This window comes from Haemaphysalis longicornis, unplaced genomic scaffold, assembly GCF_048455015.1.
Source record: "Haemaphysalis longicornis isolate Haplotype H1 unplaced genomic scaffold, Haemaphysalis longicornis Haplotype H1 scaffold_5, whole genome shotgun sequence".
Classification (NCBI taxonomy): Eukaryota; Metazoa; Arthropoda; class Arachnida; order Ixodida; family Ixodidae; genus Haemaphysalis; species Haemaphysalis longicornis.
In genome coordinates this window covers 121,021,374-121,046,882 of record NW_027526385.1, presented here as the reverse complement: position 1 = coordinate 121,046,882, position 25,509 = coordinate 121,021,374, and the positions used below count along the sequence as shown (strand labels likewise).

Here is a 25,509-nt window from a genome sequence, read left to right as displayed (position 1 = left end):
TCCGCCAGAGTCGGCCACCATTATATATAGGCTACCTATACTGAATCGGCATTTAGTGAGTAGTCATTGAGCGTCTTCGAGCGGACTGCTGAAGAGATCAGTCAGCTGTTTCTTTCGAGCACCAGGGCAAACCTCCCGACTGTCCCATATATCTTGCCGATTTTTATTCAAAATGCCCATTGGCTGAATCAGCAATGTAAAGTATGCTAGGAGCCGCACTTAAGAGCCACACATAGAGGCCATATATAGTGATAAAAATTGTTGCGTAAATGAGGGAACATAATCGTGGCGAAGACATTTTAGTTTAAATTAGCCGAAGATAAGAGGCATGGGGGGTACAGGTTATGCAGGCGAGAATAAACAGGGAAGAGGTGGGCTATCTGTTTATAGGCGTGGTGGTCATGAGACCATAAGCGCAATAAGAGGCGGTTAAACAATTCTTTAGGCAAATGAACGACAAGAATTTGGGCAGAAAATGGTGCATTACGGAGATTTTACACAGCAGGGTTGTATTCCAATGGGGGTTTAATTGAGGCTCCCTTGGAACAGTACTATTCAAAATGATGGCGCACGCTACGAAACACGGAGCTTGGCAACACGGCGCAGATGTTCTCTGGGCAGAAGTTGAGGTTCGAATCAAATGCCGAATTTCGTTGCCAACAACCCCATAAATAGCGATGACAAAGGGCTGTAGGGGCAACGTAAAGTGCACGATTTTTTTCCCGCAGGAAGTGCTTCGCTATCTCCTGGAGGTCTGGCGCGCTACTATTACCGTGGACAATGCATGACAGTGTGCAGTGGCACAACTACTTTGATGACCGTACTGGTGACACAAAAATGAAGCCTTGGTTAGGTCGGCTACGGTGCCCGATATGTCATGCACGATTCCCACATGCAGCTGTTCTGAACTCCGCTCGCCAAATCGGCTGCTCTCCATTATTAAAAATTCTCGGGATCTGCTCTACTAAACAAACTAGTAATGTCTGCAACGAATATATTAAAGGACATTATTTTATTCTCTACTTTCACCTGGAGAGGCAGCTCTGTGTACCGTTTGGTATGGCTGACGCTGCAAGTGCCGAGCCGCTGGTGTGGAAATTCTGGGCAGGTTCCCGTGAAGCGCTCTTGGTTTTTGAAGCGCGTCATGGTGGCATCGTCAAAAGCGAAATAAACAGTCGACCACATTTGCTTAGTGCCACTCCTTAAATTTCACCACACGGTCCAAGCTGTATAAAATCATCTGCATCTTCAAATGTGTCGCCATGAAATGATCGCGCAGTGCGTTTCCCATTCAGAATAAATGACAGGGCACTCCCTATTTGCAGAATTCTCTGATCACCCGTTGCACCCATCGCCACCTTGGTTCTGGTTGCAACGAGCCACAACAGTCACAAAAAGCAGGCCGAGAAGCTCTAATTGATATTGAGAGAGCGAGGAGCGAGGTCTCGGAGACGACGTTTATTGTCCTGCTTCGACCGAACGTTCCGCGAAGCGCGAGCCGAAGGATGATGATGATGATTTTTTACAGGTGTAATGGCGTTGGGGCGTGAGTACAAGAGATTGGGAAGCGTATGTCTCGGTGCTCACACTGGCCATGATAGTGGCGGTATCGCTTGAACTGTGTGTGGCATTATTGTAACGCCACAAATGCTCACATATTTTTCCCCTCGGCTGAAGGCGGCCGCGTGGGTGCTGGCGGTAACGGTTGGCCACGGTTAAAACACTTCAAGCGGGAGACATACACGATTTCTGTTCAACGGCAGCGACGGTCTCCTGGGACATCCTGTGGAGAAACGCGATAATTGACGGGAGAAACTTCGTCTACGACGAAGTAGGAACCGAGGTACCTGTGAAGAAACTTTTCACAGAAGCCTGATGTGCGAATCGGAGTCCAAAATACCACCTCATTCCTTTTGAAGAACTGAACATAACGATGTGATGCGTCGTATCTTGCCTTCCGTTCTTGCTATCTCAAATCCGTGTGAACTCTTGCCATGCGTCGACAGTGGGCGATCCGCGTGGTGAACTGTTCATAAAATGGTGATGTGGAAGAAACCGGAGCCGAGAAAAAGGTGGTTTCCACTGCAAAAGGGGGTTGGCCGCCATAAACAATGAAAAAGGTAGAGTAACCCGTCGTTCGTTTAACCGCTGAATTCTAAGGAGATGTAACAAAGTGTAGGATGATGTCCCATTTTCTGTGGTCGGGGCTGATGTACATAGACAGCATATCGGACAAAATGCGGTGGAAACGTTCGGTACCGCCTTTTGGTTGGGGATGATAACTAGAACAAATTTTATGAATGGTGTTGGCGGCACGAAGGACTTCGGCAAGGACCTGAGAAAGAAATGTCTTGCCGCGTTCACTCAGTAGGACCCGAGGGGCTCCATGTCGCAAGACGAAATTGCGTAAGGTGAAGTCGGCAACTTCGTAAGCACAGCCAGGCGGGAGGGGAGCAGTCTCCGCGTATCAACTCAACTGGTCGACCGCAGTTACGATCCAGCTGTTGCCATTATATGTAGGAGGTAAGGGCCCAAACCGGTCTTTGCCCACGGCTTCAAAAGGAACAGATGGGCATGAAACCGGGCGCAACAATCCAGCGGGAGGGGACGTACACCGCTTGCGGTGTTGGCACGATGCGCACAATGCCATGTACTTTGAAACACTTGTGAATAAGCCTGGCCACCAAAACCATCTCCGGACGCGGTCGTAGGTCTTTTCAAAGCCAAGATGTCCAGCCATCGCATTATCATGAAGTGCTTTGAGCACGCCAAGACGAAGTCCACGAGGTAGTACTGGCAGCCATTTGTAGCCGGTAGCATGGCGATTCGTGTGGCAAAGTACGCCATCAATCAGCCTGAAGTTGTTATATTGGCATCGCAGCCGGAAGGGCAGATTCGTTGAGGCGGTCGATTATAGTGCGACAATACGTATCCGCCCGCTGAATCGATGGCGGGTCAGTAAACGCATCCACTGAAGTGGGGCTGATAGGCGCCAACGGTAGACGTGTTGGCGTGGCTCGGGGAAGGTTGCAGACGACGAAGTAGATAGTGGGCATGTCGTTAGGGCGTCAGCATCTAAATGCTTTTTACCTGACTTGAACACGACCGTAAAGTCAAACTGCTGCAAACGTAAGACCAAACGGCCTAGGCGCCCAGATTAATGTTTCATAGTTGAGAGCCAACACAGGGCATGATGATCTGTTACGATGGTGAAATGACGGCGGTACAAGTATGGGCGAAACTTCTGAATGGACCAGACAACAGCTAGGCATTCTTGTTCAGTGACAGTGTAGTTTTGCTCAGCGGGTGTCAGTGAGCGACTAGCATAAGCTACCACCCTTTCTCTGGATTGAGTGTCATACTGAAGAAGAACGGAGCCAATGCCGCACCCGCTGGCATCAGTATGCAGGATGGTAGATAGACGCTGTGTCGTCAAAACGGCACGGGACGTGATCGTCTGTAAGGGCGGCCTTAAGGGCTTGAAAAGCTTTCAGACAACCGTCCGACCAGATGAAGGGCACGTTGACACGTAAACGCTGGTTCAAATGGGAAGCGGTGGTCGTGAAGTTGCAAATAAAACGGCGAAAGTGCGACGCCAGGACATGGAAGCTCCGCAGATCTTTCAGTTGGAGGGGCCGAGGAAAGTTTACAACTGCGACTGTATTTGTCTGGATTCGGACGTATTCCCTCTTTGGAGACATGCCCAAAAACGTTGATGCTCCTGCTTGCAAAACGACACTTCCTTGTATTCAGTTGCATTACGGCATTAGACTGGCAGGTCAGTACTTCGTCAAGGTGCTGCAGATGCTGCTAAAATGTGGTCGCAAATATTACAACATCCTCCAAATAACACAGACAACTCTGCCTGTTGAGGAAACCAAGCATCGTGCCCAAGAGTAGTTCGAAGGTAGCCTGAGTTCCACAGGCCAAACAGCATGACGTTAAATTCATACAGTTCATTTGGGGTGGTAAAGGCCGTCTTCTCCTTGTCGGCTTCGTGCATGGGTATTTGCCAGTACCCGGAGCGAAGGTCGATGCTTGAGAAGTATTCGGCCCCTTGACAAGTCTACGGCATCGTCTATACGGGGCTTAGGATAGACGTCCTCTCGAGTTATTTTATTGAGCGCCTGGAAATCAAAGCAGAGCCATACAGATCCTACCTTTTTCTCAACCAAAACAACAGGAGACGACCACGAGCTCGTCGGTGGGCGAATAACGTTCCGTTTGAGCATATAGAAAACACTATCTTGAATTATCTTCCGCCCAGACGAGGAGACTCGGTACGGTCTGCGTGGAATCATGGCTGACCCGTCTGTTTCAATTCGGTGCTCTGTTGCAGCAGCCTGCGTGAGCCCAGGAGAATGGACGTCAAATGAATCCCGGTGCTTGGCCAAAACATCGAGTAGTAACATGGCCTGATGAGGTGTAAGGTCTCTTCCGTGCGTGGCAGTAAGAGCGGACATATCCGCTGGCACAACCATGAATGGGCTAATTGTACTTGACGTGCCACTGGAAACCACTGAAGCAGGACTGCTATCAGCCACCGAAGCGTTTCGAGTTCCTTCAGACAAAACAATGTTCTCATTTGTGGTGTTGAAAGCAGCCAGGACTGCAGACCCACTCACAAAACGAAGGAGGCATAGAGCGATGGCAATTCCTTGCTGCAGAAATCGAGTACATGAACCGCCACAGCATCACCTTCGGCGAATGCGTCTGAAGAAATGGATAGAATGCCTTCACAAATTGCTTCCAGAACGTGATCATCATTCAACTTCAGGGTGGGGTATGACACGTTCTGAGAACTGAAATATTCTGTGTCATCAATATGGATAGCCGGGTGACGACATGAGATAACGGTAGAGCCAGAGGAAAAAAAGTCCCATCCAAGTATGAGGTAATGGGCACACGGGGTAATAACTGCACACTTATAAAATAGATGCAGCGATGGCGTAGGGGGATGCAGCGATGGCGTAGAGGCAGAACACCCGCCTCGCGTGCAGAAGGACTGTGGTTCGAATCTCTGTGCCGGACCATTCACACCAGATTAAAAAAAAATCCGCGTATTGATGGAATTGCACAAAGGGGCTTGGGGTGCGGTTCGACCCCGGCGAGCATTGCCGGCAATGCACTCCCTCACCAGAGCAGGATTGGCCACTTTGGTGTAGTAACGGCCACAACCTCCCATGAATACGCCAATTAACCTTCGGCCCTCAGTCCCCAGCGGCTGCGAAGCAACTGACCACTGCGGCGGTCAGACCTGTGACGCAGCAGAGGGTGCTAAGAATCCCTGGATCCGGACAGGCCGCCAATGGAATCTGAACTTGGCAACGTTTACCGCGCGAACCTTATCTAGCGAACCAAGTCTCGAGGTGTTGTTCGAGGAATTAGAGGGCATTAAATGGAATGCAATAGGGCTTAGCGAGGCTAGGAGGGCAGGCGAAGCCTTTACGGTGCTGAAAAATGGACACGTCCTATGTTACCGTGGTCTAGAGGACAGAAGAGAACTGGGAGTGGGACTTCTAGACAATAAAAGCGTAGCTGGAAACTAAGACGAATACTATAGCATTAACGAAAGGGCAGCAGGTCTTGTAATTAGGCTCAATAAGAGGTACAAGCTCAAGGTGGTGCAGGGCTACGAGCCCACATCCAGCCATGACGACCAAGTAGTGGAACGCCTCTATGACGATGTGGGATCGGCAATGGCTAAAGTGAAAACACAGTATACCGTAGTTATGGGGGACTTCAATGCTAAAGTAGGCAAGAATCAGGCTGCAGACAAGGCAGTTGGGAACTATGGTCTGGGCTGTAGAAATTGCAGGGGGGACCTACTAGTTGAGCTTGCAAAACGGAACAACCTACACATAATGAATACCTTCTTCTGTAAACGGGAGAGTCAGAAGTGGGCCTGGAGGCGCCCGACTGGGGAGCACAAAAGGAAAAAAACCACGCCATATCCACGGAATGAATGATGATAAGTGGGGCGAAGCTCGAGTGGGGGAGATCATCGGTAACCGTAACTCTCCCGTGAAAGTTCGCCCATTACATCATTAAGAAAGACGTAAGACTGTGTGCAGAGTCAATGCTCCCAGGCCCAGACCTGGTGAAAGACCCCGCGCCCTCGACGACTACCCCGCACCTCACCACAATTTGTCACGTAGGATGGGTCACAACGGTAAAGAAATACCTTTTATTTAGGGCGAACTTGTGCCCGAACAAGCCCACAGGAAATGAGCAAAGGTCCTTGAGTCTCATTCAATCTCCGAGAACGACTCCCTGCGTTCGTGGGGGTGGGGGTGCTGATTTATTAACAAAGGAGGGAGAGAAAAGACATGGGGATATTGTTGAACTCAACGGGGAGTTCACCCTCATACGACCCAGTCCAGGGAAGGGCATTGGGGCTTCAAAGGATAGGAAGAGAGAAGGGGGAAGAGAAGTGCGTTAGGAGAGTGGGAGATAGTCTATATCGCGTTCGTTTAGTCCATGACTCGATGGCTACAAACGCAGCGCTAGTCCTGTTGTAACCAGGAAGTTGACTAGGTGCTGGAAGACCTCCCGTCCGATGGCGTCCGGTTCCATGGGGAACAGGAAATCTTCTAGCTTGTGGCTGGGGGCACCGAGTCACTGGAGTTCGGCCCGGAGTTGTGTCCTTGCGGTGTCGAGCTGCGGGCAAGAGCACAGCAAGTGCTCTAGCGTCTCGGGGTCTGGGCAGTCGGCGCAGGTGGGGGATGCTCGGCGGCCTTGGTGGTGCATGCGCGCTCCCAAGTTGCAGCAATTGAGCCGCAGGCGAAGAAGGAGCGACCGGGCGTCTCTGCTAATGCGTCCGGGCAAGACCCGTGGGGCCTGCCCACTGACGGCTTGGGCATCTGGATGCATGGCCTCCACCACTCGTGCCAGGATAGTCCTTGCAGCGTCAAATGACACCACATCCCGGGAGGCTGGAAGCCCTGCCTAGCGAGCAGCACCTTTGGCCAAGGCGTCTGCAACCTCGTTGCCCGTGATGTTCACGTGCGATGGCAGCCAGTGTAGTCGCAGTGGACACCCCTGCGGTTCCACCGCATGAAGCTTGGCCGCCAGCGACCGCTCAACGTAACCGCTAGAGCTGGCTGGCTGGTCGGTGGCACGCAGACGGAGGAGGGCAGACCGTGAGTCAGTCAGGATGATGGCCCCCCGGGCCTGGGTGCCCTGCTTGAGAAGAAGATCTGCAGCCAAGTGGAGTCCAGCCAGCTCAGCGTGGGTGGATGAGGCAGGGAAGGGCAGGCTGCACACCTGGCTGGTGCCGAGCTCTAGGGCCGTACAGGCGGCTCCGGCTCTGCCCATCGACTGTTGTACAGATCCACCCGTGTACACTTGCAGATGTCCGGCAGCGTCGCCCTGCAGCAGGGCAGCCACCTCTTGGTAGACGGCCTGGGGTGGAGTCGACGTCTTACTATGGACCCCCGGCAATGTGGTGACAATGCGTAGAGCCTGCCCCGTGCCTGGGGGTGGTGGCTCCAGGCGTGGCCGCTGCGGCAACGCGATGTGGCTCTCGTACGTACTGAGCAGCATGCCCATCCGAGAGTTGGGCCGGCTGCGGTAGCGCTCAAGGAGTGCCACGCCGTCAGGTGTGCCCTGCAGGCGGTAGATGTGGTGGAGACCCACCTGCAGGGGCCGCATCTGGATGGGCCAGAAGCCTGCCTCCGTGTATGTCGCCGCCACCGGAGATGTGCTCGGAAGGCCCAAGCAGAGGCGGATTGCCCGGCGCTGATCCACCTCCAGCTCCTCCCACCGGCGCGGCCTGAGTTGCACTAAAGGCAGAGCATACAGGACGGCGGACGATGCCATCCCGTGGAACACCTTCAGGGCTACAGTGTGTGTGCAGCCCTGTCCATGCGCTAGCAACCTCCGCACGCCCTGGTGGACCCTCGTTGTGCGTTTCCGAAGCGCCTTTCGTGGCGTGATCTCTTGCGTGATGTCCCCCTCGCAGTGCACGTGCGCTCGCGCCTCACTTGGCGAACACAGACAAGCTCGCGCTCCCGGTGCCGTGTTTGCGCTGCCGGATGCAGTAAGTTCTTGCGCGTGCAACGCGGCCCACTTTGCGACATCTCCGAAAGCATGCGGCGGTCACGTACCACGAGACACAAGGGATGGACAGATCCATGACCTAAGGATCTTCGCCCCTAAAAGACTTTATATTATGCGATAACCCTGGAGTCATGCAGGATGTGGAAGTGCTCGGAAGGGTAAGGTGTAGTGACCACCGTATGGTAAAATCTCGAATTAGGCTAGATTTGATGAGGGTCCGCAACAGGCTAGTACGAAAGAAGCCGATAAATTAGCTAACAGTAAGACGTAAAGTAAAAGAACTCAGAATCGCGCTGCAGAACCGATATTCCGCCCTTAATGAGGAAGCCGAGCTTACGACACAGGAAGCCAGCGATAACTTTACATGCATTATCACGGAGTGTGCAGTAGAAGTCGGGGGCACTATGGCTGGACAGGATACTGGTAAACTTGCACAGCAAGCGAAATATCTAATCAGGAAACGGCAAACCACGAGAATCTACCGCAGCTGACAGAATAGAACCAGCCGAGCCCTCAGAGGTAATCAATAAGCGTAAGACAGCTGACATACGGAAGTATAATATGGAGAGGATCGAATACGCTGTTAAGAACGGAGGTAGCCTGAAAGCAGTGAAGAGACCTCTTGGCGTGGGGAAAAATCAGATGTATGCACTTAAGGATAAGCAAGGCAATGTCATCACAAATAGGGATAAAATAGTCACAGTGGCCGAGGAGTGCCATAAGGATCTGCACAGTAGCCCGGACATACAGGATAATGCCGAACGAGACAGTAGTTCGGAGGAGATAGACATCCCACAAGTAACGACCGAAGAAGTAAGGAAGGCTTTGAAAGAAATGAAAGGGGGCCAAGCACCTGGTGAGGATCAGATAACAGCAGACCTCTTGAAGGATGGCAGAGAACTTGTACTTGAAAAACTGGCAAACTTGTGTACGCAATGCCTAATGACCGCAATGGTACCGGAATCTTGGAAGAACGCGAACATAATCCTAATCCATGAAAAAGGCGACATGAAGGACTTTAAAAATTACAGGCCGATCAGCTCACTGTCAGTCGTCTACAAGGTATTTACCAAGGTAATCGCTAACCAAATCTCTGCAACCTTAGATTTCAGTCAACCTAAAGGACAAGCAGGGTTCCGTAAATGTTATTCAGCAATGGACCATATTGACAGGATCAATCAGGTGATAGAGAAGTGCGCTGAGTATACTGAACCCCTGAATATAGCCTTCATAGATTCTAAGAAAGCATTTGACTCGGTCGAAACCCTAGCAGTCATTCAGGCATTAAGGAACCAGGGGGTAGATGAACATTATGTAAGAATACTAGAGGATATCTACAATGGGTCTACAGCTACCATATTCCTCCATAGGGAGAGCAGTAAAATACCTATAAAGAAGGATGTCAGCCAAGGAGACAAAATCTCTCCAATGTTATTCACAGCATGCTTAGATGAAGTATTCAGAACGTTGGATTGGGAACAGGTGGGAGTAAGGGCTAATGGAGAATACATCAGTAATCTCAAATTTGCTGATGACGTTGCCTTGCTAAGTAACTCGGGGAACGAATTGCAGAGCATGCTTTCCGCACTGGGCCAACAGCGTAGAACCATGGGCCTGAAAATATTATGCGGAAAACTAAAGTAATGATCAATAACCTCGGGACAGCATAGCAGTTTGAGATAGGTGGCGAGCCAGTGGAAGAGGTGAGCGAATATATCTACTTAGTCCAAGTTGTGACCCCAGATCCCAACCATGAGGCAGAGGTAATTAGAAGGATCAGAATGGGGTGGGGTGCATATGGCAGACATTCTCAGATAATGAATAGCAGCCCACCATTGTCGCTGAAGAAGAAAGTGTATGACAGCTGCATCTTACCGGTACTCACCTACAGGGCAGAAACTTGGAGGCTCACTAAGAGGGTTCAACTTAAATTGAGAACGACTCAGCGGGCAATGGAGCGGAAAATGATAGGTGTAACATTAAGGAACAAGAAGAGAGTGGAGTGGGTCAGGGAGCGAACTGGTATTAAAGACATATTAGTAGAAATTAAGAAGAAGAAATGGACGTGGGCAGGGCATGTACTGCGAAGGCAAGATAACCGCTGGTCATTAAGAGTAACAGAGTGGATCCCTAGAGAAGGCAAGCGTTGCAGGGGGCGACAGAAAGCTAGATGGGAAGATGAGAGCAAGAAGTTTGCGGGAATAAATTGGTCACAGTTGGCACAGGACGGAGGTAATTGGAGAATAATGGGAGAGGCCTTTGCCCTGCTGTGGGCGTAGAAAGGCTGGTGATGATGATGATGATAAAATGCAGAAGTCTTCCTATCAAAACACGCACGGTAAAATAAGCAGTGGGCTTGATGCCACTGTAACTGGCCCAACGTAAACAAAGACCGGAACAAGGAGTCTTGACTTTTCTCAGACGCAAACACATCTTACCCGAAATCACAGAAATACTAGCCCCAGTGTGAACTAATACTTCCACATCAACACCTCTGAAAAAAACAGACACCCTATTAGCCGGTAGCTCAGGAGGAAATGTGGTAGGTTCAAGTGATGCAGTTTGCCTCTAAAAACTGCTGCACCTAGTTTTTCTGTTGTCGGTTGGGAGCAGTAGTAACAGGTCGAAGTGATGACAAGGCACGACGGAATGGCGAAGGTGAACGACGTCGAGTTGGGGGAGAATCGTGGGCATAGTCCTTTGCGTCAGGGGAGGGAGACGAATGGGCTTGAGGGCGCGAGTACTGACGCCCTTGGGGAGCGTAGCTGAACGGCTCTGTCGATCGAAGGTGACATAGCCTTGTCGCTCATCTAGCTGGCGCCTGCGGCAAAAACGGGAAATGTGTCCTGTGATGCCGCAGCAGAAGCACACAGGCCGGTCGCCTGGAGCACGCATTAGTCGCCACGTTGACGAGTAACGTGCGGTATTGAAGGCGCAGAGAGGGCGGTTAAGGGGGCAGGCGTAGTCGGTTGCACGATATATTCCACGAAAAGAAATGTTCGGGATGAAGCTTCTGAGTACGTGCGAATGTGTAGTGGAGCAGACTGACATGGCGGCAGAATGTTGGTCATACACGCCAGCTCTTCCTTGATCACGTTCCGCAGTCCATGCGCGCCGACAGGGGCATTCTGGAGGCAAGGAGCGTCACGCAGCTGTAGCTTCTCGCGTATCATAGCGCGTAATAAAGCACGCAGCTCTACATTCACAGAGGGTCTAATAAGCCAGGAATCCTGTTGGAGGCGAATAGCTTGCATATTGTCAATGCGCATCATATCGCTCGCACTTCTGCAATAGCGGTGGGTTTTTGAATCGCCAGGGCATTGAAAGCGAAATAGGAGATTCCCTTCATGATGTTCGTACATTATCCGTCTCTGGCATGTTTTGTCAACTCGACGACACAGTCCGACTACGTTTTCTATGTACGGAGCGTAGGTTTCCTCCGGGTGCTGTATGCGGGCGTCCAGTTTCTTTTTGGCTCCAGCCGCGCTAGCAGAGGACGTGCCGCAAATCTGACGCAATTGCTGAGTAGAGCTGCTCCAATCAGAGAACCTATCTGCATTACTGAGGTACCAGGTCTCGGCCACTTTTTCATGGAGAAACCAACGTTCGGGAGCTTGAACATGTCGTCCCAGTTGTTGAAGGAGCTTACCCTGTTGTACTGATGGCGCATTCGTCCACGTCTTCAGCACGGAGGCCATTGAAAAATGAAGGATCGCGCTGGCGAGTGGTGACAGTAATGGCGGGCTGGACAGGTGCTGCTGCGTTGGTAGCACTACGGCTGCTCTCGTGCTGCATGGTTCTATTTGCTAGCGCCAAACGCCGACCCGATCGTATCTCCAGCGGTGCGACCAAGAGAGGTAGACGTCGGGATAAACAGCACACTCCACCACTTGAGCGAGTGAGGGACGAGGTCTCTGAGACGACGTTTATTGTCCTGCTCGGAGAGAACGTTCCGCGGAGCGCAAGTGCAACGATGATGATGGTGATTATTTACAGATGATAATGGCGATGGGGCGTGAGTACAAAATATTGGCAAGCGTATCCCTCGGTGCTCACACTGGCCATGATAGTGGTTGTATCGCTTGCACTGTGTATGGCACTAATGAAACGCTGCGAATGCTCACAATATAAAGAGCCTGTTGGTGGAATGTTCAACACAAAGAAAACGTGTCCGCTTTCAATGATAGTTCACTGCTAGCTCAGCAATACGTGTGACATCTGTGGGCAAATTTATTGCGCAGAGCCCTAAACGCTTCAGTTTTAAATTTTTGTCCCGGGTTTTACTTTATTTATTGGATTTATTATAATATGGTTGTCTTATTTGAGTGTGAAAGAGGAATATGTAGGATTTTATTATTTACTTTGAAGCATGAACCAGCCTCAGTAGAAGCAATAATTGTACGGGCGGCACGTGAATGTCAAAATGCTAGCGGAGTTTCTCAGCAAGCGCAGATCCACCGTTTTTTTCTCCATACACCTCTGGTTAAGAAGAAATAACGGTGTTTTCGGTCTTCAACATGGGGTATTTAGAGTGGTCCACATATTTTATAAAATTTGTTTCATTATTCACCTTGCGAAACGCGGCACGTTTGTTTATTCAAGGTAAATTTATAAAAATTATGCAAATAATCTAATTTTTTGATTTTCGCCTATTACAAAAACACAAATGTCACGTACTCCAATTACTATCAAAATTGTGGCGTCAATCGAATGCTTGCTAGCCATCTTACATGTCCTGGTTTTCACAAGAAGAAATGCCATTATGTAGAGGTTTTTGCATTACTTATAAAGACGTTTCAGCATGAATCAGTTTGCCTTATCGTCACATATATGCTTCCTATATGTTCCTTTTATGCATGAAAACACTAACGTTTCCTCTCCTGCTTTTATGAGGCTCAAAATTGTGTTTTTTATAGTTAGTGAAGAATTTGTTGAAAAAATATAAAGAATTTCTATGTTGTTTCTTAGGCTTCTAAAACAGCTACCGGATGCTAACGTATGCCTTAGGTATTCCGGAAAGAAATGATCCAATGAGCTTTTACAAATGGCTGTATTGACTGCTGGGGCATTTATACTCCTTTTAGACACATTAAAAAACGGAGAAACAACATTTCAAACTAGTTTTGCATGCGAGGTTCTAAGACAACAAATTTGTGATCAAGTCACTCATAATAATGAATGTTTTACGAAATAAGTGACTGAAGCAATGCCGCATATATTCAATGAATGGCGAAAGTGTTGCGAGGACACCCGAGGTATATTTCTAGATACCTGTGATCACTAAATTAGTTGATATTTTTAGCAGAGTTTTGAAGTCATCGTTTATTTCGGAATTGTCTTGAACAACATAAAAGATGTGGTCTTTTTTCGTGCGTTACAAGGCCATATTCGTAGTGCTACTTCTGCAAAATGACGCACATGAGTTCCCTTGAAATTGTACCACGTAGGAAACATTTATAAGAATGGTCTGCGACAGTGCTAAGATAGAAAAGTTATGACCTGATGTATTGAAAATTACTTCAACAGAGAAGATGAGGTATGTAGTCAATTTGCACACCAAAAAATTATTACAAATTTATATATCGGCTAAGGTCAGAGACGCATTGCATAGATCACGCGGAATTTGCACTTTTTACCTTGGTAACGCGGTAGTCATTTTGGAGAAAAGGCAATTTCCTTGTCTAGAAGATTTATTTAATAAATCATACAGAAGTTGCACATTTTGAGAACTTAATAAAATCTTGGGTTTTTTTTGAGCACCTAGCCAAGGTAGCGAATTAAAATTTTAGAGTTTCGCAACCATTGTGTATACTTCTGGCGAATTTAGGTTTTTGAAGCAACAATGGTTCAACTTGAAAAAATTGCCCGTGGAGCGATAAACCAGGCATTTTGCTCCAACTTGAGAACCAGTACAAAAAATCAACATCTTTTATTTTGTCCAACTTCAACAAATTGCGACAAGGCTCATTACTTCGCATGAATCAAAGCAACGTTAAAATATGAAAAGCAGTACGCGACCTTCTTGCGGTATTTCCTTGACATGTACTTGCGGTTTGTAACAAACTGAACGTAAGACAAGGAATCGCACGTAAAAGTTGCGCGCTCTACGGGTGTTCAGAAACTAATGATTATACCAAGCATTTGTGATAAACGATTATAACAATACCTAATAGCTATATACTCAGCGCGTTATAGTTCTCAATTACGTTTTTCACACAGAAACAGAACTGGCAAACAAAATTTTCATTTATTGCACCTAAGCTATGCCTTGGCTTTTAAGTGTACCATAGGTCGAAATGGAAGTAGAATTTGTCCCCGTAATTATATAGTCATGTTCGTAATTATATAGTAATTATAAAGTCATATAGACATAGTCTTGTTCGTCTCCCTAATGAAAACGGCCGCCTGGGGCGATAGTCGAACATGCATCCTGTCTAGCCACTCAGTCGCTCAACAATACAAAAAGATGGGACTTTTCTTGTACTTACACTTTTCAGGGGCCAAATGTTTATGCAAATTATGATTTGCTACCAGAGTTCGGGGTTAGGGTGTGTGCCTTCTTCCTAGCTGCGTGCACAACCCTGCAAGATAATGTTCTATATATTAACAGAGACAAAACCAAGGGGAATGTTTACTCTTAGTATTGCTTCCAAATGCCACAGTTGTGTCTTCTTTTAGCTCAGTCATCAACGGTGCACGTGGGGCCACCCGGGACATACAATCAGAACATTCGTGCGTGTACCTTCGCTATGTTGCGACCATGTAAAGAGCGTTGAAAGATCACGTTTATTTTTAAGAAAAAAGGCTGCCACAGGTTACGAATTTAATCTTGTAGGGCGGAAAATAGCTCAAATAACACACTGACTGCCACTTTATCTAAAATGGATGGTCGAACTGTTTCGTAGTGAATCGTTAATCGTTATTTTTTCGCCACAGTTCCTGTTCGGGTAAAGCGGGTTCAATTTTAACCGTTTGGGTTTGGATTTCCTAGCGCTAAAGATACCGGTTATGTTCAGCTTTTAGGTTCGTTTCAGTTGTAGTCCGACGCCCTCGTGCAAACGCGAAAAAAACGGGTGAAAAGGTTTAACTGGGGGGTTATATAGAGCGTAGGTAACAGTGGAGCACTCCTAATTCTTCTGGTGACATGGGGAAGTTAAACGAGAGCGAAATTCTCTGCACACGGGCCACGGGCCGTTTTTTTCTCGTGTTTTATGAATTTATTATCCTAGTTACAGTTAACTCCTTAACCTAGGTCCCCGCCAGTGGGGCAGGTGTGGCAGAGGAGATCAAAGATGGCGGAGAATACGTGGACAGATGATGTGCCGTCTTGCATGCCGGATTTCTGAATGTAGGGGAATAGTGAGTCGAGGATCATGTTCCTGGGTTCTTTAGACCCAATGCTATGGCCTAATTACAGCATTGTTTATCTCCACCATCATTCACATACCAAACAACGTAGTGGCTGACAACACCGGAGCGCGCCTGGGCCCTTTAGTTGTCTTCAAGTCGTCGAACACCACATCGCCCACAACAGCTGCGTGTCCGTACATCGCTACTTCTCCAAATTGATGAATCTGACATACATGTATTCGCATTCACAATTATTAAACATTTTCTCAGAGTGCTAAAAGTCTTTGTTTCCATTGAACTGAACGCCTTTTCATTATTTGCTACGAATGACTGACTGTGAAAACATTTCTTTTTTTACTAGTGCCCCTGCTAAAATCGGCATTTGGGTGCGACATACCCGGCCAGTTACCTAAAGAACCCGTAAGTATCAATAAACAGTGCACATTTATTCTATCTGGTTGGTGCTGTCGGCTCTTCAATCTAATGCAGTATCTGGCGGTCTTCATTTTGTAAGCCAGCAGCTAGAATTAATTTCCCCTAATAAAACGGTGCCCCATTTCAACCATCTAAGCTTGCACTAGCTTTACACTTGCTCCACACTTGTGGGGTGCACGCGATGGCGGTTCTGATGACCAAAATTCGGGGCTGCCGCCTTTTTCTCCGTTACTGAGACAGACATTTCCCGCACGCAGAAACAATGCTACCGGGTTTTCACGATATTACATCTTTCCACAAGCGATCTTTTATAGCACCGCTATTTAAGCTTGAACTTCGTTAGCTGGCGTTAGCAAAACAAAACAATATACTTTTGTGAGGCACCCAGCCGACGTTCGCACAGCTGCGTGGGCGGACCTAAGCTTAGCTCAACTATGGTGTGAAAACGCGCCGGCACCGCTAGGCCTTTGAGAACATACCTGCCGAGGATTCGTGGCATGATCTCTCGCGTGCTCTTCTCCTGGCTAGCTGACGTGAGTTCGCGCCTGATGTAGGAAGCACAATACCGCTCGCGGTAGAGTCCCATAGTTCCCAAAGCTGGTTGCAGACTGTTCTAGCACGTGCTCACGCAGTCCGTTTTGGGATAGATGGGAAAGCCTGCGGATGAAAACCCCGGCCCTGCAGTCACAGAGAACGTACAGTGGAAAGTCAGAAATCTTATAAGCGCTGCAACGGCCGGTTCTCGGACGCAGGGGGGGGGGGATGGGCCGGCAGAAGATTGTCACTCCCGAAGGAAAGGAACCAGGGCGCGAACGCTGCCATGCAGCTACCCTGGAACGTATCCGAGGAATTCGGTCCTACCCCGCTATCGTGCAGGGGAAGCAGCGTGAAAATGTCATCGAGTTCCAGAAGATCCGGAGTTACCAGCTTCCGTGCATTGAACATAGTGTAATGACCTAGTGTTGTTTGCACTTTTGGGTGGCAACGACGCTAGCACACCAAAAAACTGACCTAGTCGCCAACCGTAACCAAGAAAAAAATGAAGGAAGCTGACACTAAGGCGTAAGACAGGAAGGTAGGGAATCACTACGAAACTGCAGCGCTTTTCACTTTTTGGGGGTCAAGGCGTTGTTTAAGCCTTCCTGCTGTACGGCACACCACCGCTGGGTGTGCGTCTTCCTCTATTGCACACAGTTCTGAGCCGCACTTAGAATCGTGTCCTTCCTTCGTGGCGCACGCGTATTGCTCCAGCGGCGGCCCCTGAGCCTCTGTCCGCCCCGTCCCGTCAACCCATCCCGCGCACGTCTACTTTCCTTCCTCGTCTAAAGCGGGGGACACATGGGCGGAGAGGGACGCGTCTGTGCACGCGATTCCCCGGAACGGCCTCCGCCTGGTACCCAAAACCGGCTCTCCGCATGCGTCAAACCTGCTAGATATTTTCCGCGGATGCCGTGCGTTAAACGTGAGGGCAAATAACTTGCCGGGTGCGGCAGCCAATAATAGCACGAGGCGCGGAAGCGTCATTCATGACGTTTCGCGCCGGTTTCAAACTGGAGCCTCCGCTCCTGAATTTTGCGAGGTGGCTTTCTCCTGCGCCGCAGCCCGGAGCAGCTGTAGGGCGGCCCGCATCGCCGAAAACGATCTGCTGATATCTCCGGTACGAACAGAACCAAATATATGGCATGAAAAAACAACTACGTATCCCTTTTGCTTGCATTGTAATTGCAAAAAACCACACTGCATAAAGTTAAATTAGGAGCAACATGTCTGAGAACTGTTGGCATTACAGTCTTTTTTTTTCCTCCGTGTAGTCAGCGAAGGCTTCCTTTATCGTGGTTGATTCGGTGGTTTTATAAAAGGTCATGTGAAAAGAACAACCATCGAAACCATATTCTTGCCACATTGAATGAGAAAAGCATTTGCAGAAATCCACATAATTGTAAATAATGCGTAGCATTCTTACGCCGCTAGTATTCATTGAGTTTTTTAGAGACAGATTTGGGTATGAGTAGCTTAATAATTTGGGGTATTTTATTTTGATTTTTATTTTGTTACTTTTCGCCAATGATCTAAATTACACCATTATATTGATTAAGCAGTTCACCAATAGTGTGTTTTTCCGCAGGTGACAGGCCTACTGCTGGTTTCTCCGTTGGCGCGATTGTTTATTCGTGTTGTCGTTCTTTTCTGGGCTTTTTGAGTTAAGTCTTCGTTTTTCAGAAGACATGTATGAGATGCATTTTTTAAATTTCGTCCTCATTCTCGCGAAATGGTTATATTGTGTATTTGGGGGGGGGGGGTGGTATTGTGTTTTACCTTTTACCTTCATTACGCTATTACAACGATTAAATGCGTTATTTCCACCAGTTATGCATTGTTGTGGAACTGCAGGGCGTTACATGACTGGCTCGTCTCCGCAATTTTTTTCGTAATTTCAACGCTCTTTTCTCGGCTTTTTAAAGTTACGTTTTTGTTCTCGAGCTGATGTAGTACGTATTTTTAGTAAGTTCAAAGTTGGGATTATTTTTTTTCTTTTTTTGTAGTACATTTTTGTTTCTCAACTCAAAACTCCGCCTGGCCAATTATACCTATTTACGCTATAATGAATATAAGGCCCCAATTACTTAAAGCAACGATCTCCTACGAGCGGAAATCACGAGCATCGCGGGGCACCCAGGAGAACTCCGTCAAGCGTCAATGAGGCCCTTGTGCGGGCTGCCAAAGGCTGTATGCACGCCCGACGGGAGTGGGCGGAGCTGAGCGGCCCGACGCGTCGACGGCACCCACGCACCATGTGTCTCCAATTCCACCAAGCGGCGGCGGGGATAGGTTTCCGGAATACTTACCGGCGCCGAAAACCGGCTGCGAAGATGGACATGTGTCCGGCCCTTAAACCTCACCTGCCGCCTATCTCTCCCGGTTAGTTGGCCGCTCGTCCGAGCCAGGTACGAGGTCGAACCACAGTGGGTGTGGGTAGACCTCTAGCAATAAGGGCCAAAGCTTGTCATTCCGGGAAAACTGCCGAGGCAGCGTAGTGTAGCTTGCGCTACAAAACTTCGCCGAATATCTAAGAATAGCCGCGCTTAAAGTTAGGAAAACCAAGAAAAGGCTAGGTGCGGCTGCCAGCTTTGCCGTTTCTTCATCCTTGCACCACTATTGCAAGCTGTACCAATTTTAAATGCAACTGCGTCTCATTCACTCGCCTTGTCCCTCCATACGGCGTTGTTATCCGTCCACACCCCTCCCCCTTCACTATAAAAAAAATACTAGTGAATGACACCCGGTTTCGATCCCATGACCCTGTGGGCGGAACTCGAGGTACATTGTGCTCTTCCTACTGCGCCACAAAACCGAGACAGAATCAAATGCTACGATCGCGCCTTATATCCTTGACTCATTAAAACAACGAAAAGAAGCTACTGTTACAACGCATGATGGGGCAATGATTAATACTTGCAATAAAAGAAAAGAAGCTCCCACTTACAGCAACAATGATGAAGTAAAGGCCGTTGCGACAGCGAAGCCCCAAGCATACCACTTAGATAGATTGACCAAGATTGGCCAATAAAACATAATATTAATCATGAAACATAATACTCATACGCGTTCCCGAAACGTTTTCACGCATTTTAGAATCAATCCAACGGAAACACCAAGTGAACACCACGATGCGTCGCATCTACACCGGGTTCGCCCCACGGAGAGGTGGGCGCAATTTTTTGTTGTTTTGTTCTGTTTTTCTGAGATCGGTGTCGGCTTACTGACCGCCATAAGCCATTTAGCAGCCTCGAAATCAGACATTGACATAAAATGCTAGTTTTTAATTTAAGCCCGTGCAGTTCCACTAGGCTCTCAGTATCGAATAATATTAGCATGTGAGCGTAAGCTGGCCGTAACTCGTCTGATGCGAGCACGATTGACGTGAGGTGTTATTTCAAGTCAAAAAATAATGCCTACCATATTCCTAGCCGCAAGTCAGTTCTCATTGAAATAAGTACCATCATGTGATGTAATCATGCTGTTTTTTCTTAGTGCAAGCAATCCGAGATAGGTAGTTTGGCAAATAATCAGAGGTAGCTAGATTGACTAGCGCAGATTATATCTTTTATAGTAATATTTTTTTCAACAGTGCGTCATCCACGTCAAAATATGTGTCCTGATATCAAGTGCCAAAATATACTCATGCGAGCGGCTACACAGTCATTGTGCGACATAATCAACGCCCATTCAATGCGTCAACAATTGGACGCATTACATTTGGAATTCTTTAGGGATCATTCCGCAAGATAATCGCACTCATGACAGCTGAATTATTAGAAATAACACTCCGAAGTGAGTAACAAAATAAATTTCCACTATTGAAAAAATTGCGTGATTCCTCCAGGGCCTTGCGATATAGGCCAACTGTTTGATGGTCTTTTATATCCCGTACAAATGTCGGAACAGTATTGAGAAAAACCAGTGCGAATTCTTTAAATTTTTATTAAATGAGATATTTTTCTATGTTTTAATCGTTTGTCGGTTTATTGATATAAAAATAATGTTGCCGTAACTACAACCCATACAAATATGGCAACTTGTTTCTACATTTTCCTACCAGATACTGCTGAAAAAGCAGTGATGATGTGAAAAACTTACGCTCATAACCGAAAAAAAGGCGAACAAGTTCGGCGAACGACAAGTTAAACAGATTAAACTTACGGTTTTAAATTCAAGAAGCCTATTTTTTCATTCCGCTTGAGCTGAAAACAAGACGATCCTTTAAATACTGTATTTACAAGTTTTTACCCCCCTCCCTTTATTGCCACCATCACGGTGTAAAAATTAAGAAATGGTGTTTCTTAAGTTAAACAAAAACCTAAGAAACCAGCTAGACCCGCAACGTTATTCCGCGGCCAAATCTTGACGAGACGGGCGCAAAAAATAACGCTTCGTTTGGCGAATACACACAGATAAAATAGGCACAGGCAGCACCCCACCTGAAAATTACCCATGCTTTCGCAGGCGTGTTCAGAAGGAAGAGACGAAATTGCTAGCCATGAAAGTAGAGAGAAACTGGCAAGGAGGCAAGATATCGAGGTGGAGGGACGAGTGCCTCTAAGAGCGCGCGCTTCTCGTATCCTGGTATCAAACCTGGACACCTTGCGATATGAAAACGCCATCTAGCCGATTGCGCTATCATCGCATTAGGGTCGCTCAGCCACATCGGGGGTGTTGCCTGATGTCGCGCAAAACTTAGCGCAGCAAAGTGGACGAAACTATAATGCTAGGCCAAGAAATGTGAGTGAAAGTGGCAAGGCTGCAATGAGCAGACGAGGCGGTGTTAGGAGCGCGTGTCGCGGAACCGACTTTCAGGCTACAAGGTGCACGTCGGGGATTGGCTGCACCTAGCCAATGCATACGTTCTCACGGGCTGGTGATCTTCCAGTTTAAATATACGCCGCCTCAAATTATGTCCCAACCGCTAACTCCACTGTGTTCGTCTTCGTACATCATCTGCACAGGAGTGCGAGATTTTGTGGCTCTAGTAAAAGGTACAAAGGTAAAACAGCTTCTCACAACTCAAAAGGCAGGTTTCAAACCCAAGCCTAAGGCCCGCTCAACATTGCGTCAGACGCTACGCGCCGTCTGTAGCAGCGCGGAAACTTCATCCTGACCAACCAGAAGCGATCGGCGGGCCACTAAGGTGACAGAAACCGATGCGCGTCGTTGCAACTGTGAATTGACCTTAAAGAAGCGTATCTCGATTTTGAATGAAATGCTTTTGTTTAACACTCTGCAGTTCGTCCAGTGATATTACAAGTTGAAATGTTTTACTTACAAAGGTAGAATTTCGCTTGTTATCTTTAAACAGCCAGTGAGAGTTTTAAAATATGTACCTCGGGACACCTTCATTTTTTTGGTGACTGTATTGGCGACACCGCGGACCCCTAGCCCCCATACTCATACTGTAATCGACCAGGGATAGGAGTTGTAAGGTAAAGAGCAGAAACCACAAATGGTGACCGTCGGAGCCCAGGTCAAGCTCCGTAGGATGGGCTCCGTGTCTGTTTACTAGGCAAGGATCTTCAGGACTTTTCAGCTATCAGGGTAAGGCTGGCGATGGAAGTACCCCCGTTCCCTGCTTCTTCAATGCCGTATTGTGTTTTTTTTCACAATTCCCCAAACCCAATGATCGGCCGCCGAAAAGGGGTTGCATCCAAGTGAATTTCCCATAGCTATCTACCATACAATTCTCCAAGTATGACAACGTTGCCCGTTTTTGTATCATAGCATCTGCAGAAAAATTTGAAAAACTTACGTCTAAGTTACTCATCGCTAAGTTTCTTGAAAACATTCTGGGAAAGAACTACAAAGCAAAAAGGCTAACCAGTGGTGAAATCATTGTGGAAACAGCGAATCAACAACGGCCTAAAATTCTTCTCCAACATAGCCTAAACGGCAACTTCAAAATTAAGGTCACTTCTCACCGCAGTTTGAACACAAGCCAAGTTTTAATCTTGAAATTTGATTTTAAGGACAAAAAAGTCTCCGACTTGTTGGAGGGCCTGCGTGAGCAAGGTGTTACAGCAATCAGACGTATCACCCCCCCTAGAGAGAACCAGGCAATAAAACAAAGCATAGAATTCTCCCATTCGACAGTTGTAACCCCCTCAACACGCAAATGTGTGCTTCATCGGTTGTGAAGTCCGTCGCTATGTTCATAATCTGCGCCGGTGATACAAGTGCCTGCGGCATGGGCATAGCACTTTACAGTGTCGGGGAAAGTGACGCGCGCCAATTTTCTGAACGCGACCCCCTACACACAATTGTAAAGCCAGTAGCATGAAATGCCGAAAATATAAAAGCCCCAAGCAGCATACTCGCGTACCTGTGAAGGTTCAAACTCGAGAAAGGCAACGTCAGTTTGAAGGTAACGGAAAACATGTAGTACTCGGAACCACGCAAAAGGTGCGCCTGTTTAGCTTCTCCGTGGTACGCCGACGCAGCTTGCCTGAGAGCGGAGCGGCGTCTGGTTTCGACAGGGATCAGTTCATTGAGTCTGATCTGGTCCCAGCCAAGCCCCCTCCTTGGTTGTCTCCGGCAGCCCCAGCAGTCACCACACCACTGGTTGAGTCACTTGCGGACGTGGTGGCAACTCTGTCCATTGGGAGTGAAGCCACAACTCCCGAGTGCCCACCACCTGCCCAAAGCACACGTGAGGGCACGGAGGAGGTGGAGACGGAGGAGGCTATGGCTGCTGCCAACACCGCTGCACCGCCCGTGCCACATGGGGCATCTGTGATACCCTTGCTGGTGGCGGCTGCTGCAAAGAGCACCCAAAAGGGTGCGCTGTTCAAGGAGCCTGAATCGTCGGGATCTCTGAAGCCTCTGATGAACAAAATGGACGTCGGACCGTTCTTGTCTGCTGCACAACGACGCAAGAGCGTTTCTCGAGCCAAATCCCCACAAAAGACCAAAAAGCATCGAATCCCAGACCCAAAGAAAACCTGTAAAGATGCTCACTCCAGTAGTTTTCACACTAAGTAATGGGAAGGGAAAACATACCTCAGTGGAACTGAAGGTGGCCTATTAAAAATCTTGACGATGTGTACGAAATACTGTACTCTAATCAGCCAAGTGTGATGTGTATTCAAGAAACACACCTTCATAGGAAGCACACAACCTTCCTCAATAATTACATGGCATTCAGAAAAAACAGACAGATCTGCATATACACTTCACGTGGTGTGGCCATTATCACCCGCAAATCCTTAGCATGCAATCCTATCGATTTGAGCACTGCTCTTGAGGCTGTAGCAATCCGTATAATATATTTTCAGTATTATAATGGTATGCTCCTAATACATTACTAAAAACTTCCAGTTCTCAAGCTCCGATTTCGAGGCACATCTAGATCAGGTGCCAGAACCACACAATCTTAGGGGCGACCGTAATGCACATAATTATCTTTGGGGATCTTCTCGCACGAATGCCCGAGGTCGCGTTTTGAGAAATTCGTGACATCATCGGGACCATGCTTGTTTAACAAAAAACAGCCTACACATTATAATACAGGACACAGTACTTACACCTTGACTTGGCTATTAGATCTGCAGTTCTCTTTCCATCTCCTGATTGGGTCGTGGACAAGAACCCATATTGTAGTGAGCACTTCTCAGCCACACTAAGCTATATAGGTCAAGCCCCGAACAGTCCATCTTCCTCTAACAGGTTTAACGAATCAAAAGTAAACTGGAGTACTTTCACAGATACATGTAAACTACAGCAAACAGCAATAGAATACTTGCACGTAGACGAAGCTGCCTAGCTCCTCACGACACACAATGTCGTTGTTCCAAGAGAGTCTATTCCCCAGGCCTTTGGTGCTCTCCGCAACACAGGGAGGCCCTGGTGGAACAAGGACTGCAGGCGAGCACAAGAGGCCAAGAACAAGGCGTTGGGTGACCTTCGCCGCTAACCAACGTCCAATAACCTGGTAGTCCTCAAATGGTCAAAAGCTCTCTGAAAACGCGAGGATCGTGAGGCAAAAAAGGAGAGGTAGTGCACCTTACTCACATCCATACACTCATACACGCACTCACAAATTTTGACCCGTATACAAAAATTCAGAGAACAACAAATAAACACCCTGCCCCTTATTAGTACAACAGAGGGCAAACTGGAAAACGAGCCTACCACACTCGCACAGCACTTCCAGCACGTGTACGAGTTCAGCACACTACACCAACACTTTCATAAAACACAAAACATCCCCCGGGACGTCCTTTTGGATTAATAATAAGTCGACCTACTCGTATAACACCCACTTTTCAATTCATGAGCTGAAGATAGCAGTCACTACTGGTAATACCTCAGTTACAGTTGTAGACAACTTTACATTCACTATGATATAACAAGAACACGCAAATACACTTGAAGCACTCCTTGGCCTCTACAACAAAATATGTCTTTGGGGCCGTCTTCCAAGTTCTTGGAGGGAGGCTACGATAGTGGCTTTTCTGAAGGAGGGGAAGGACACTTCCTCACCCGCAAGTTATTGCCCCATTGTCCTGACAAGCTGCCAATCTAAGCTGTTTGAGTATATGAATAACGGACGACCGGTGTACTCTTTGGGGTACAGTGGTCACCTCGATAGCTCACTGGCAGGCTACAGGGGTGTCGATCCACCAACAATCAACTTGTGAGCTTAGAATCGTACATAAAAGATACGTTTCTACATAAGAAATACTGCATGACCGTATTTTTTTATATCAAAAAAGCATATGATACGGCATGGCGCTATGTAATCCTCAGAGATTTGCAATCTTTTGGAATATCGGGTAACATGTTTAACATTCTTGAAAGCTACATGTCTGAGAGAAGATTTCATGTGAGGGTACGCTCTGCACTCTCTGTGGTTCACGTACAGAAAAATGGTGTACCTCAAGGGCAGATTTGAGCAGCACGTTGTTTCTTGTAAAGATGAATTTACTGGGGAAAGCAATGCCACCAACAATATCTTATTCTATGTATGTGGATGATGTGCAGATACCTTTCAAGTCATGTAATATCTTCATCTTGAATTCCAAGTGCAGCTTGGTGTTAATACGCTCTCTCCTTGTCCGATCAACATGGTTTTAAACTTATTCCAACGAAAAGTACCTTCTTAATATTCTCAAA

The 25,509-nt window shown here is 47.7% G+C and overlaps 1 long non-coding RNA gene across 3 annotated transcripts in view; it reads left to right on the top strand.

Annotated features, from left to right (window-relative positions):
• LOC144139385 (uncharacterized) overlaps positions 1 to 25,509 on the top strand; it is a 119,792-nt gene that overhangs the window by 36,987 nt on the left and 57,296 nt on the right. For all 3 annotated transcript variants that reach the window (XR_013316171.1, XR_013316172.1, XR_013316170.1), the window contains exon 2: positions 15,773 to 15,831. This is a non-coding gene — a long non-coding RNA (uncharacterized LOC144139385). The remainder of the gene's footprint in view (positions 1 to 15,772; positions 15,832 to 25,509) is intronic.